The sequence below is a fragment of the Apodemus sylvaticus genome, chromosome 6 (assembly GCF_947179515.1).
Source record: "Apodemus sylvaticus chromosome 6, mApoSyl1.1, whole genome shotgun sequence".
NCBI classification, from domain to species: Eukaryota; Metazoa; Chordata; class Mammalia; order Rodentia; family Muridae; genus Apodemus; species Apodemus sylvaticus.
Window position 1 is genome coordinate 43,313,748 of NC_067477.1, and position 11,548 is coordinate 43,325,295.

The 11,548-nt window shown below is 47.5% G+C and overlaps 1 protein-coding gene across 1 annotated transcript in view; it reads right to left on the minus strand.

Annotated features, from left to right (window-relative positions):
- The window catches only part of Plekhh1 (pleckstrin homology, MyTH4 and FERM domain containing H1), a 49,748-nt gene extending 40,316 nt beyond the window's left edge, over positions 1-9,432 (minus strand). The window contains exon 1 of the mRNA XM_052185579.1: positions 9,211-9,432. The gene's annotated coding sequence lies outside the window, so the exon portion shown is untranslated. The remainder of the gene's footprint in view (positions 1-9,210) is intronic.
- Positions 9,433-11,548: the final 2,116 nt, after the last annotated feature.

Here is an 11,548-nt window from a genome sequence, read left to right on the forward strand (position 1 = left end):
ACAAGCCCCATGGGGGGGGGGGGTCACTTGCAAACAGTCACCGCTGATGTGAAGAATGAAGGCTTCAACTTGGATGATGGGACTATACCCACTCTTGATCAAAACCTACGTGTATACACACACATACACACACACACACACACACACCCCAAAAGCTAAGAGGCACAGGTAAGATAAAAAGAGGTTGAGTTTTTCTGAGACGAGGTCGCCTTGCTTAATATAATAATTTCCAGATCGATCAGTTTTTCTAAAGATCTCAGCTACATTCTTATTTCCAGCTGAACAAACCTCCATTTGGCACACACCACGTTTCCATTTCCACACACACTGGATTGAGTGAACACTCAGGCTGGTTGGTTTCCTCTGTATTATCAACAGTATAATGGTAACATGGATGACCAGGTATGTCTGTGGTAGGATATGGAGTCCTTTGGAGATGTGCCCAGAAGTAGTACAGCTGAGTCATTTGGAAGTTATACTCTTAATTTTTTATGACATTTAAAAAAATAACGTGACTGCAATCCATGGTGTCCATATACTTGTGGGTGTGGTGCCATCCACCACAGCACGATGCACCTACGAGGCCACACCCTCAAAACACCTGACTCTCCTTCCAGAAGCCACCTACTGTCCATAGCTCCTCAGTTAGGGGTGGAGGTTCATGAGCCTTCCCTGATTTTAATTTCTTCAGCATCATGGCAATTTCTACATTGCACGAGTTTACATTTGCATTCCTATTAGCAGTGACTCCCTCTTGCTCCACATCCTCACCAGCATTTGCCATCACTTGCCATCACCGGCTTTCTGGATGGTAGCTATTCCAACTGGGTAAGAAATGAAACATAGGGCTCCCTTGTTTTTCACTTAATTGTCTGCTCAACTGCCATACTGTCAGATTCATTCTAGGCTCTGCCATTAAAGGAGGAGAGGCCCCTGCCTTGAAGTTTTCTGTTATAACACATGTGCAATCGGTATGTGGACAAACAGGAGCAGGGGAATGGGCTGAGCAGAATAGAGAGGGGCCTTGGTGTCTAAGAAAACCTTAGATTGCTCTACAGTGAGCCACACAGCTAACTGGAAGCAGGCTCTGGTGCCTGCTTTGGTCCTGACTATCTGTTGATGCTAGATGGGCTAAGAGTGGACAGGACATGTGCTTTGGGCACTTCCTTGACACTTTTCTCTTTAGCTGGGATCTTGCCAATTGTCATCAGATCAGAACCCTGAACTGGGAACAAACTCTCATCCCCTTCAAGCCATAAGATGCAAGCCATAAGACTTGTAGATGTTTTGCTCCAGCCTCTGGTGAAAGCTACCTTTCATAACCCTAGTGAGGGGAATTTACCCAGAAGCCCCTTACCTGTAGTTTAGGCAAGAAAAAACTGGGTCAAGGATGAGAAAGGAAGCAGGCATGAGTGTGTCTGAGCATGGAGGCAGAGTGAGCAGAGGCAGAAAGCGGGAAGGTGCCATCGGAATCAGGACTTGCAGGTCTACCAAGCCACTGTCGGCACTCTCAGCAGCAAGCATAAGAAAGCCTGGACCAAACCACGGTCAAAGGCCACCTGAATACCAAATCACTATAAGAAATGACTGTTAGAGCCAGGCCATCATGGTGCACACCTTTAAAACTAGCACTCAGGAGGCAGAGGCAGGCAGGTCAGAGGCCAGCCTGCTCTGTACATTGAGTTCCAGGTCAGACAGAGCAACACATAGAAACCCTCCCTGTCTCAAAAAACAAAACAAAACAACCCAACTGTTAATAGTTCTAAACTGATAGTATTCTTTAATATCACCTATTCAAGTATCACATATAATTTGTAGGGAAAATGATAAAATATCTTACGGTGACAGAATGGGGTAAAAACATATGTCAAGTAAGATCTGTCAGAATAGTGACAGTTTGGGCTGAAAGAGATGGCTCAGCAGTTAAAACACTGACTGGGCAACTCCTATCTGTAACTCCAGCTCCAGGGGATCCAAGTCTTTCTTCTGCCCTCTGCTGATGCCTGAGCTTGGAGACAGAGGTACAGGGTGGCAGGAATGTGGTGTAGGCTCACACGCAGGCAAAACACCCATACACATAAAATAAAATTAAAAAAATACAGTTGTGACCTGAACAAGGATAACAGCTATAGATCTGCTAACACGGAAGGGGAAAGCTCCCGAGGCCTGGACCGCAGACATTTTGAGAGCCGGAGAAAAGTCTTCCCCAGGGAAGAGCACACTAACTGGATGCCCAGTATCAAATGGTCAGCCCTGAAAATATACACATATAAGTAACACATGGACTGGGGAGGTTATGTGTATAATAGAGAGAAATACATACATTGATGAGGGGGTAGTGGTGCTCGTCCTTAATCCCAGCACATGGGAGGCAGAGGCAGTATGATCTCTACGAGTTCGAGGCCAGCATGGTCTACAGTGTTTGAGTTCCAGGACAGCCAGGGCTACACAGAGAAACCCCATCTCAAAAGACAAAAATAAAAAAATAACTCATGATTTCATGTGTTCTAGAGACTCAGGAATACTAGGTGCCCTCCCTGCCTCTCAGCTAGCGATGCCTTAGCCCTGACCGCTGGTGATTTGGGAAGCTGGGTGGTAGATCTATGGAAGTTGGTTATACTGGTCTTTCTACTTGAAAATATGCTTGGAAATTTCTATAATAACATGTGTTGTGCTTTGACATCCTCTTCTCTCATTCTTCAGGAGCCATGCGGCCTCTGAAAACCCAGTTACTTTCTGTGCTGCTGCCAGATATTTACACTGGTGAGAGCAACAGTGAGCTTCTTTCACAGCTAATCACCAACACTGTTTCTCCCTTCACACTTGACTTTGATCAATAGATTTCTCCCACCGTGGTTTTGTTTGTTGTTTTTGAAACAGGGTCTCGCTGTGTAGCCCTGGCTATCCTATAACTTGCTATGTAGACCAGGCTGGCCTTGAACTCACAGAGCTCTGCCTGCCTCTGCCTCTAGAACGCTGGTACTAAAGGTGTGTGTCACTGTGGTAGACAGGTGCTAGGCCTCTCCAGTTAGGCTTCACAAATAAGGACTTCTTGAATCTTTACTGTTCAGTAGACACACACAGTCTCTTTTCTTCATGTCAACCTAGAAGCTGTTAAGACACTACTGTCCATACACAGAAAGTCACCAAGGAAGAGAGTTTGAATAACTTCTACAGACAGTTCTATAGCTGGCCAGGAGTGAACTGGGGTTCTGATTCCAAATCCCACTCAAAATCAAAATAAAAGAAAAAAAAAAAGGAAAGGAGGTAAAAAAAGAAAGACAAGAGGTTGGCGGGACAGTGGTATAGGTCAGTAGTAGTACACCTGCTTGCCAAGCATACGTGAGCCATTCTATTCCTGATTCCAAGAAGAGAAAATAAATTGTCAGTATTTTCAACTGTCTTTCAGAAGCCTTAGAACTAAGGTAAACCCATAGCCCAGATTTCCCAAGGCATCTGGGGCTCAGCTATTCTGCCACCACAAGCCCCTATAAGCACAGACACTTACCTCGTCAGTGGCCCTGGAGAAAAGGGCAGAACAATTAAGCCACTGGTGGGTCTAGGGTCTAATTCTTTTGGCTCAGGGATCCTCTGAACACTGGACACATGACCTAAGCCCAGAAGTGTCATCCTAGACAATAGGGACATTGTGACCTCCCAGCCAGTCCCACTTCAAAAGACTGGGACCGACTGGAACAAGCAGGAAGACAAAAGACAAAAACAAAACATGACCTTATCTGAGCTAAGATCGCTGCTGCTGTAAAGACAAACAGAGCCTCGGAGGGCTGCGAGGAGGCAGGGAAGCTGCACGTTCTGAGTCTCCTTGTCCTTCAGGAAACTGTGTTTTTCATCCTATAAACAGGAAAGTGGAAGATCTGAGGCTGGGACTTGAAGAGTCTTGTTCTCTAGTCCAGGGCTAAGAACTAAAGCACCTAAGAAAAGCCCAGAAGCTGAGAGACAACAGAACACTGGAAATTTGGTGACTTGAGTTTGATTTAAATACTTAAGTCCCTCTTTTGATTGTTCAAACTACTGCAGAGATTCTGTGGGGACTGGGAAATGCCAGATTATCAGTCTCCTAGAATTAGGGAAATGGACTGTCTCTAGTCCCTGCCTGGCTGTGATATCTGAGATTACCCTTAGACTTCAGGGAGTGCTCTCTTCATTGGAGACTCTAATCCCTCTCCCCTTCTTGGGGATGCTGAGAAGTTCTGAGAGGGCTGGGGCTCGAGCTAGGCCTGCCTTGGCACATGACGGGATTTAAAGGTTTAGGAATCAGATCTAGAGTAAGGGGTATTTACTGCCAAGTTGAAGGCCCAGAGGCTCTTCAGGCTAAAGCTGTGGTAGACCTAGAGCTAAAGCAGGAGGAGATAGTAGGGGAAGATGCAAGCAAACGGGCCCACACAAAAAAAGATGCTCAACGATAAACAGAAAGGAATAGCTGGCATTTTAAAAGTGTGTGTGTGTGTGTGTGTGTGTGTGTGGCGCGCGCAGATGTGAAGGCCAGAGATCAATATCAAGTGTCATCCTCATCACTCTCCATTTTATTTATTTGTTTGCTTCCGGCTTTTGAGACCAGGTCTTTCACTAAACACGGGAGCTCACTGGCTGACAGGTTCCTGGGATTCTCTTGTCTCAGCCTCCCCAGAGCTGGGATTTCAGGTATGTGGCCACACCCTGTTTTGTTTTTTAAAATAAGAATGCTGGAGTTCAAACCCAGGTCCTCAAGCTTACATGGCTGGTGCTTAACCAACCCAGACCCCAGTTCTTAACTTTTCAAAGCATCATAACATGTGAATTTGTGTGTGTGTGTGTGTGAGAGAGAGAGAGAGTGCAAATATAATTATTCACAGTGAATACAAGAGGTTACTGTTGCACATGTAGTCCAATTAGAGACAAACAGGGAAAAGCAGAACTGAGCCAAGAATCATGCTCTCCCAACATCTACAGCAGTCCTCTTTCTGTGAGAATGCTCCAGCAGAGACCGTAGAGTGGTACCTAGCTTGCTTAGAATAAACACATTATGGCCAAAGAAATCAATCAGACAGGTTAGGGATGTAGCTTAATGTGCTGGAAACAGACCCAGCACTATTGAATTTTGTTTTTTCCTTCCTTCTCCAGTTTTGTTGGGAAGCTACAACACACACAAAGTGAGGAGATTCGCGTACAATAAATTCCTGTGTCCTCCACTAAGCAACAATGTCGTCACCCCATGACCCCTCGTCCAAAACCTGTTCTCTTGCTTTGACTAGGGCCCAGAAGGCTGAGTGCATGACAGACAGACCGGATGATGTCCAGGACCCTATCTGCTGTCCGGAAGCACTGCATTCCCAGCGCCTTGGACACGGTGTCACAGAGGCCCACAGGGGCATGCTAGAAGCAAAGGCTGGGTCGAGAAAAGGTTGTGGGAAAAAAAGACACAAGACCAGTTTGGTGACTTTGGTCGTGGTCTGTATCGGGAAAATCACAAACTTGCTATGAGAGTGGTAGGGCAAACTTGGCCAGAAATAGACAAAATGCTGGGGTTTAACTTAATTCAGCCAACTTATGGTGATTCCTATGTGCAATCTTCGAGTGGTAAGGCTGCTGAAGATCTTCTGTCTTTCAAGCCTTCAAGTCTGGTTACTGCAGACCCAGAACCACGTAATACTTCCAATAACATTGCCAGAAGGTAAGAAGGGCCAGGCTTGGTGATGCGCATGTGTAATCCCAGCACTCTGGAGGCTGAGGCAGAGGGTCCACTAGTAAGAAATTTCCAAGAAGGAGGAGGGGAGGAGAGAAGAGGAGGAAAGAAGGAGGAAGACAGGAGGAGGAGGAGGAAAGAAAGAGGAAGAGAAAGGAAAATAGGAAGGAGGAGGAGAAAAGGGTAATGCATTTTCTGGAATGTGAGCATGTTAGGGCCCATGCGACTTCCATTTCTAGGCATGGGCTATCATGCAAACTGAGTGCTACTCTCTTAAAGGCCAACTGTGGGAAAGGAAGACCACTACACCCCCTTCGGATGCACCTGGGAGGATGTGCACAGACAGACAGGGGGATCCCTCTGATCCCAGCACCACTCTAACAACAACAAACTCTCCACCTCAGTTGAGTGTGAGCATCGCCCCATCCTTCAGACAGAGTTAGAGGAGAGACAGGAAAGCAGGAGAGCAGGTCCTATCCCTTGAGAACCTAAATATCAAAAGAGAAACGGCATAGCTCTGAAGACCTCAAGCTATCAACATTCAACTATCTTTTTGACCTTCAAAACAGCAATTCCAAGCTGGCCAGGATCGTTCAGAACTGTGACCCCAGCACTTAGGAGGCTAAGACAGGGAAACAGCCTCAAATTCCAGGACAGCCTGTGCTATGGAGTAAGGTTTAATTTCATCTGGGTGTGATGTCCCATATTCCCAGTACCAGAGAGCTAGAGCTAGGACAGCCTGGGGGTGGGGGAGAAGCCATCCCAGGGTTGTGTGTGCTTAGTATGTGTAAGGGCCAGTGTTCTGTAGCTGTACCATGGAAAGGAAGGGAGGGAGGACTGGAAGAGACATAGCACAGAATTCCCTTGGCATTTTAAGAGTATTGTCTAAGTCTGACCCCTGTTGAGTTTATAAGCTCTCAATAACTGACTGCTAATGTTCCCCAGGCATATGAGGATATGTGGTTCATGACAGGTTATCAGATGGAATGGAGTTGGAGTTACCATGGATGAAGATGCTGGGAACCAAACGCAGATCCTCTGTGAGAGCAGCAAGCCCTTAACTCTATAGCCTGGTATACTGTATTCACTGTACTCTAATGCCTGGTATACTGTACTCACTGTACTCTATAGCCTGGTATACTGTATTCACTGTACTCTATAGCCTGGTATACTGTCTTCACTGTACTCTATAGCCTGGTATACTGTATTCACTGTACTCTATAGCCTGGTATACTGTATTCACTTAACTCTATAGCCTGGTATACTGTGTTCACTGTACTCTATAGCCTGGTATACTGTATTCACTGTACTCTAATGCCTGGTATACTGTATTCACTGTACTCTATAGCCTGGTATACTGTCTTCACTGTACTCTATAGCCTGGTATACTGTATTGACTTAACTCTATAGCCTGGTGTACTGTATTCACTTAACTCTATAGCCTGGTATACTGTATTCACTGTACTCTATAGCCTGGTATACTATATTCACTGTACTCTATATCCTGGTATACTGTATTCACTGTACTGAACAGTAGAACTTGGAGCTCTTCCTCTCAGCACACATCCTCACTGTGTACCTCTCCACGCTGTCCAAGAACCTTAATGCATCCTATCATGAGGCTATCACATGATCTTATTTAAGAATCCCTTGTTGATGGGCATTTGAGTTCCTTCCAACCTCTCGCTAAAATAAACACTACAATGAATATTCAACAGATGTGCCTCATCTTATATGTATCAGCATATATCTGAAGGATAGTCCTAGAAATGGGATCACAGAATTAAGTAATGTCTGTTGTCAAATGCGCTCCCCCGAGGCTCTCCTAATTCATACTGCAGCCAACAGTAAGTGCCTAGTCTTCAAATCAGACTCCAGCTTTGGTTTTCTCTCAGGGTCTTATTATGTAGCCTACACAGGCCTGGAACTTGCTACATAGTAGACTTTGAATCTGTGATCCCAACTTCTTTACCCTTCCAAGTATTTTGATTATAGGGATGGACCACCACACCAGGCTATATTATCAGTCTGGAACCAGCTATTGGTAGAGGGTCAGACAAGGGGTTAGACAGCTTATTGGTCCATCCACAGAATACACACCCATGTGCAGTGAGGGAAGGAATTCCCGCACCTAAACATCTACACCCATAAAACATTCTCCACCGTCTAAGGAGCACAGATTTTAGACCAGGCTGGCCTCGAACTCAGAAATCTGCCTGCCTCTGCCTCCCAGAGTGCTGGGATTAAAGGCGTGCACCACCCCTGCCCAGCTAGGAGCACAGATTTCAATACATACACACAGCCTTGTAGAGATAAGGAAAATAACTAGGAGAGATGAGTTGGATGTGGTGACGTGTCACCAGCACTAGACAGACTGGGGCAGGAGGGCTGTTGAGAGACTCAGAAAAGAAAAGAGGGGGAGGAGAAAGAGACAAACAGAGCAAAGAAAGAAGAGTATAGAGAAAAAATATACCATGAAGAGTTGAATGAGAGGAACACACTTCTATTGCTGATGAGCGTTTTAGTCAGAAGGGCAGCACATTGTTTTAGGCTAACTTCATTTCCCTAAGTTTGGGACCAAAGGGTGAACTATATCACAAACAGCTCTGAAGCACCTAGGAGGGGGCAATGGACAGTATCACATGTGGAATCTAGAAGGCTTACGTTTGAGTCCTGTCTCTACGTGACCTTTACAGTCTTTCACTATAACCTTGGGCAAGAGACAAGTTTTCTGAGTCCTAGTTTCCTCCTTCACAGAGAAAGGTGAATTGATTGTTGACCTGGGTGACGACTCTGCATCGCAGTGTCTGCAACAAGTCAGTCCAGAAAGTCTGGTGCTGAGAAATTGATAGCTACTACATTGGGGGCGACGGCGGGGGTGGGGTGGGGGGCGTGTATTTCAAATAATGATCTTTCGAGCATTCTCCTGGAACCCGGGAGTTTGTCAGTGTCAGTAAATTTATGAGGCGGATTTACAGTAGAAGCTGATGAAGATCCTGACAGGGAGGAAGTATGCTGAAGGAGCAACAGGGAGAACACTCTATTTCCACAGGGTCTCGCTGCCTCTGCCACCCTCCGTGGGAGACGCAGTCCTAGGACTGCTAGGACACAAAGCCCTGATGTCACTCAGAACCCAACCTGTGCTCTCTTCTGCTCGGCAGGACGCGTCAGTAAGAGTTCAGCCTGACTCCTAAGACTCCTAGGAGAGATAGCCAGAAATCACATTAACAAACAACCTAGGACAAGCGAGCGGAAGGGTTGAGCGGAGAGCAGCGGGGTGGAAGGAAGCCTGCACGTACATCCCAGGGGCCTTCCCAGGAGCAACTGGATCAAGCCGGTCCCAAACAGCAAGACCTACTGCGGGAGGGGCAGCCACCGCCTCCCAGTGCGCCCGTCCCGCGGCTTCCAGGTAGGGAGGCACCTGCTCCAGAGTTGTCCTCCCGGCCGCGAGGAGTCAGCCCCGTCCGCCCCGCCGAACGCCCTCTCCCGGCTGCACACCCCCGGCCCTCCCGACCCGCCCGGCTCACCTGAGTGAGCTGCCGGGAGTCCCGCCGCGACCCCGGCCGCCACGCGCGCCTGTGCCCCGCAGTGGCTCTCCGCGAGTGCCCGAGAGGCCGCCGGGTCTCCGCTTCCCCGCCGCAGGGGTCGCGGTGGGCGTGGCGGGCCGAGGTCGGAGCCTGGAAGGTCCGGGAGCTCCGCACAAAGCCCGCCCCGGCGCTGACTGCAGCGCCGCGCCCGCTGTGTCCGCACCGCGCTCGGCGGGCAGCTCGCGGCCAGGCACAGGAAATGACCTCAGCAGCCGCAGCCTCCCACCGCGGGGCGCGGCCGGGGACGCTCGGAGGGCTGGCTGCGAGCTGCGACCCCCAGGCAGCGTGGGACCCCCCGCGGGATGCTCACCAGACTGGACCCTCCCTTCCCCGAAGGAGGTCCTGGCGGGTGTCTAGCCACCTGTAGGAAAGTCCCACATGGTTCCTGGAAGCAGTCTGTGCAACTGATTTGGAGCCGAGAAAGAGAGAAGGGGGAGCTTGTCACTACAGCTCTAAGAGAACCTGTTTGTGTATGTCTTACTTATTTTAAAGGCGACAGAAGGGCAAGGAGCCCTGGTTTGCAATACCTAAGTCACACAATAATTACACATCCAGAGGGAGTGAGTGGGACACTAGATGTCTGGTTAGGGGATGGGACTGAGGAAGATGCAGATGACCTGTAGCTAGGAATGAGCCACTTTGGAATACTGCTGGGCGGAACTCGTCCTGGGTTTGATTCCCAGCAAAAGAAAAAGAAAAAAAAAAGAAGGAAGAAAGGACGGAATGAGGGAGAGAGAGAGAGAGAGAGAGAGAGAGAGAGAGAGAGAGAGAGAGAGAGAGAGAGAGAGAGAGAGAGAGAGAGAGAGAGGAGAAATCAAAAGCTGCCTTCCCCAATTCTAATTCCATAGACTGAACAGAAACAAAACACCGCGGGGGCCTAGAATATTGACTGCAAGCACTCACCAAGAAAATCCCCAGCCCCACCCCAGGTTTAAATCTGAATCTGGGGTGGGAGTGGAGAGAGGAATGGCCCAAGGAGCAAACCTCCTCAGGCATCCTCATTCTCATGCATGATTTTGAAAGCTCCGGCACTACAGAAGGCAGTTAAATTGGGAGGGCGGGACTCTAAGTGACTTTTTAGGCAAGACCTCTGGGTTTTGTGAAGGGGCGACTCACATATATCTTGAATAGGCAATCATGAGCATAATATGAATTTCAAATACAGAGGGCTAACAATGGACGCTAGGACTTTCTCCCTTTTTGGCAGCTCACCCCTACCCAACTACAACTGTTGTCATTGTGTGTACTATGTATGTGCATATTCATTTACATATATGTATTCATATGCATTTGTCTATATCCATATATGTGTATTTACCTTTAACCCCCACCCCCCCAACCCCCACCCCCCCAACCCCATCTCCCACCCCCACCCCCCCCACCCCGAAACAGGATCACAGCATTTATCTCCCTGTAGCCCACCTTGTAGATCAGCCTGGTCTTGAACTCGAAGGTCTGCTGGCCGGCCTCAGCCTCCAGAATCTTAGGACTAAGATGTGTGCCACCACACCAAACTTACTTTTGACTCCTGACATCATGATTGTTGACGCTAAGTATGATGTATTAAAACACTTACATTTGTAATAACAAATATTCAAATTGTTAGTTTGTTGTTACTAGTGACAAGACCCTGAAGGGTAGAGCACTAGAGGTGGGAAGAATGTCACCATGTGCCTTGACTTCAAGGATCCCTTAGGGTACCTTTGGGAGGTGAGGATGAAATCCAGTCTGAACCAATTTGGGATTCTTGGTGGTGGTAGAGTTCTCCTGTTCGCAGTGATGGAAGGTGAGCAGAGGCCATTGACAAATGGCCTCTTATACATTCCTAAGGGTGAGATAGTTTAAATAGCTGAGGCCAGATCAGCTAAATGCTCATGTACCAGTAAGCAGGCACAAAATAGTCACCTACCCTACTTACAGGCGGGCCAACAGTTGGCCTTTATCTGATTTATTCAAAGGCGGCAGCGCCCAGATAATCTTCCTGGCTGATTCTGTGTCGTCGTGAAAACCACTTATTTCACTGAGGAAAGATTATTTCTCTCAAGCATATTAAAACCAATATAAGGACAGAGAAAAAGAAGGGAGGTGATTGGAGAAGGGATGGAGAGAAGAAGGTTTATGGGACATATGGGGAGGGGGGATCCGGGAAAGGGGAAATCATTTGGAATGTAAATGAAGAATATAGAAAATAAAAATATTAAAAAAAAAAGAAAGAAAAAAATAAAATCTAGTTAGTGTTGGGTATATATTTTGATGGCCTTTGAAGTGCTTATATAAC